Raw genomic sequence first — 4,419 nt, forward strand, 5'->3', positions numbered from 1 at the left:
TGAAAGAGATTTTTAATCTCAGAGAGTCTTTTCTGGTTAAATAAAAATTAAAATTAAAACGATAGCTTACCCCAAAATGACATTTTTGTCATTATTCACTCACCCTCATGTTGTTCCAAATCTGTATGAATTTCTTTCTTCTGCTGAGCACAAAAGAAGATATTTTGAAAATGTTGGTAACCAAACAGTTACCAGTAGCCATTGACTTCCATAGTATGGAAAAAATACCATGGTTAAAGTAAATGGCTACCGGCAACTTTTTGGTTATCAACATTCTTTAAAATATCCTTATTTTGTGTTCACCAGAAGAAAGACGAAAGGTTTGGAACAACATGAGGGTGAGTGAATGATGACAAACTTTTCATTTTGTCATGAACTTTTCTTCTCTCTGCACACTGAGTCCGAAATTTTCGTATGCGTTTTTTCGTATTCGAAATCCTAAAAATGTGTCACGCACAGAAACCTTGCACACTGAGTTCGATGCGTATTAATTAATCCGTTGCGAATAAATGTGCAAAACAGCACTAAATGGAGTCTTCAAGCATTGAGGATGATTTTGTTGTCCTCTCGCTTCTTAAAAAAAGAAAAAGAATCCCAATCCTGAGATATAGAGAGGACGGAGAGTTCCCCCTCAGGAGCAGCCCGATGCGATTCAACGATTCAAAGTTTACTTCAAGATGTCAGTGGCTCAATTTGATGCTTTTGCTAGTGATACCAGAGCCACATAAGACCACCAATCTACAGTATATACAGTGCTTTGTACTGCGAGACGAAGTGGATGAACTTGACAATCGCCATTCTGGATTTTGGTGTTCGCTTGTACGGTGGCTCTGAACTGTCAAAACACCTCTCAAAATGCTTGCTACAGATGCGAAAAACTTAAAAAATCGAACCCGATCCGAATTTTTTAATGACGGACGAATATTTCGGAGGCAGTGTGTAAACGTGATTGACATAATGTGAGGTTTTATTTTTGAACGTGTGAAAATTTTGGACGAAATTTTCTGACTCAGTGTGCAATGACCTTAACAGCTTGAATTCACATGGTTATGTGTTCAACCAGGAAGACAGAATGAAGACATTTATCTTGAGGCGACTTACATGGGCAAATCTTGATGCAAGTTGCCCCAAAACTGTATTTCCCGTCAGGGTTGGGAGCGAGCTGGTGGGTGTTGGGGTCGTAGAGCATGAGCCGTGGACATGCGTCCTTACATGTCCCCTCATCCTGGAAGTCCTTACAGGCCTACAGATCACACAAACAACATTTCCCATGAGCGCACTAGTCAAAGTATTTTCATTGCCCTTGAGGTTACTTTTACTGCAGCTGTACACTTCACTTGTAATGAATGTTTCACTGTAATACTGCAGACATGCCCTGTACTGTTATTTAATCAAAATAAGTATAAGTGTTATAGTTTTTAACACTGTGAATTTCTCACATTCGGAGTCATATTACTGTCATTATTCACTCTGAAAATTATAGATTTTTCTTTTATGCCAAAAATCATTAGGATATTTTATTAGGATAAGATATTTTGTAAATTTCCTACTGTAAATATATTAAACGTAATTTTTGATTAGTAATATGCATTGCTAAGAACTTCATTTGGACAACTTTAAAGGTGATTTTCTCAATATTTTGAGAATTTTGATTCCAGATTTTTAAATAGTTGTATCTCGGCCAAATATTGTCCTATCCTAGCAAACATCAATGGAAAGCTTATTTATTCAGCTTTCAGATGATGTATAAATCTCAATTTCGAAAAAAATTGACGCTTATGACTGGTTTTGTGGTCCAGGGTCACATATCTTTATGAAACACCTCTAAATATTATGTTTTCACTAATTCAGTAAGATTTAAAAGGTAGAAAAAAATTTGATTCAGTCACTTGAGTAGTTTAAGACCACTTACTTTTTTGACAGTTTTGGGGACCAGGGCCCCAACAGGACCCATTGTAACAGCTCCGGTCACACTTCTTACCTGTGGGAGGTAAAGTAGAACATTCTCATTCAAAATGCAAAATTAATTAGTACCATTTAATATACATGTAAAAACTTCTGAGGGACATACAGTGTTCTGCTGAGTTTGATTCCTCTTCGATTTTAGGCTGTCTCTTCATGTTCAGAATGTCAGTCCACCGGATGGTCTCCACGTTACATAAATGATTGTTATTGGCAAATTTAATCCCACCCTTCAGTATTTCTAGGAATGGAAAATGACAGTGTTTGAACAATGCTTTCACGTATGACAAACTTCACATTTGAAATACAGGTCTATTAATATTTTCCAAATATAAATTCCAGAGCTGGGCATGAGAAGTAATGAATATTATTCCCTCTACAAAACAAATGTGTGAAAGACATAAATAGGTCATTTAGGAGCATCTATTATTCCCATTTATCAGGAAACACACACACACACAAAGAAGAGTTTTACATAACCATATACCAGTTAAGCTAGTTAGTGGCAACTGGTTCACGCCTTGTCCGATGCTGTTGTTGTAGTTCAGGAGGACAGCTAAAGCATATTTGTCGTCATAAAGAGAGTGGCCACGGATGATGCGCAGATTCTCAAGAGGGATTCTAGGAGCCGTGTTGATCCCAATAAGAACATAGCCACCAACTTCTTGGATGCTCTAAAAATCAAGAACAACAACACAAAACAACATTAAACACAAAACTCACTAAGCCTACAACACTATAACTATATAAAGAGTTGTCTGGAATAGCATATAGTTTACATTTTTTTTTAAATATGTCATGAAATATAAACTGGACTTAGCAACATAGTAAAAATATGGTGTACGGATGTCTTACAATACAACCAAGCACTAAGGTAACAGTAAAATAACATTGATCATAGTGTTTGAAAATGGATATATCGTACCCTGAGAAAGGACAAGTCATGTTTTTCTGTCATATATGTGATTTCCAGGTTTTCCAGAACGACGGTGCAGTTGCTGTACATTTTTACCAGAATCTGATAATGGTCATCCACCGTTCCTAGAAGAGACAGTTTGTTGTTCGCTCCCTGACACACTTAAACACACAGAGAGAAAGAAAGCCCAATTAAATCCATCTGAGGCCTTTATGGGGAAAAGAACAATACCAGCAAAACCAACAGAAGCAAAAATGTTATCTGGTGGTGATTAAGTTTTCATTATTTTTGCAATTTGGTTAGCTGTTAAACCTCCCAACCAAAATACCTTTGAATATCCTTTTGAACACATCGAAATCATTTTTATTCATTTAATATTAAAGACAGACATGGGAAAGTAAACCATTCTTTCCTTCTTTTTTTCAGCAAGGATGCATTGACAGTAAAGACTTTCATTGTTTCAAAGGATTACTGTTGAAAATAAATACTGTTCTTTTGTACTTTCTATTCACCAGAGAATCCTTAAATGATACCTTTATATATATATAAAAAAACAGAAAACATCCTCAGAAAAGATCTTAAACATGGTCTCCACATAAAAATTAAGCAGCACAAGCATTTTCAGAATTGATAATAAAATGTTTCTTGAGCACAACATCAGCATATTAGAATGATTTCTGAAGGATCATGTGATACTGGAGTAATGGCTGCTGAAAATTCAGCTTTGCCATCACAGGAATAAATTACATTTTAAAATATATTACAATAGAAATCAGTTATTTGAAATTGTATTAATATTTCATAATATTATTTATTGTATTTTGATCAAATAAATGCACTAAGAGACTTTATTTAAAATAATAAATTAAAAATAATAAAACTGTATTGTACATTCATATTCAAATCAATGAATCAAAGCTTTGTACAGAGTTTAGCAACAATTACAGTCTTGAGCCTTCTTGTGCATTTCACATTTGTGGAATTTTAGCCCATTTTGCAATGCAAATTTGTTCTAATTACACAAATTACATGGAGAGTGTCTGTAGACTGCAATTGTCAAGTCAAACCACAGGTCTAGGCTCTGCCCAAGCAATTTCAAAATCTTTATTACACAAATAAAAGGCTAAAATTATTGCAATAACTCAAATGAGGCTGCTGGAGTCAGAGCCAATCTGAGGCATGTAGGTGTCTTTTGCAGCTAATGAACCAGTCAGAATTCAGTGTAGGTGGGCATTTGTTTTAAGTGCTCAGAGCGGCAACGGAAAGACTCTGTGGTGGGCCAAGATGAATAGTGCTCAAGGCAGAGAACTCCTCTGAATGGTCCGAGCGCTTACTCTTTCTCACTGTAAGGCCCAGCTTGGAAGAACTCTCCCTGATTGCAATGACTCTCCCAACCTCTAGTTGGCACTAACTAGTAACACTCCCCATCATTTTGCTTACACTGGTTCTATGCAATAACACTCCTAGCCACTAGGTGGCCCTAGCTTCTGTTGATAGATAACATCACTACTCATTAGGACTTGAATGCCCCCAGCCGTGTG

General features: G+C 36.2%; 1 pseudogene; it reads right to left on the bottom strand.

Annotated features, from left to right (window-relative positions):
• Nucleotides 1-4,419, bottom strand: part of LOC107566722 (epidermal growth factor receptor-like) — a 31,509-nt pseudogene that overhangs the window by 24,010 nt on the left and 3,080 nt on the right.

The sequence above is a fragment of the Sinocyclocheilus grahami genome, unplaced genomic scaffold (genome assembly GCF_001515645.1).
Source record: "Sinocyclocheilus grahami isolate Dianchi unplaced genomic scaffold, SAMN03320097.WGS_v1.1 scaffold1095.1, whole genome shotgun sequence".
NCBI lineage: Eukaryota > Metazoa > Chordata > Actinopteri > Cypriniformes > Cyprinidae > Sinocyclocheilus > Sinocyclocheilus grahami.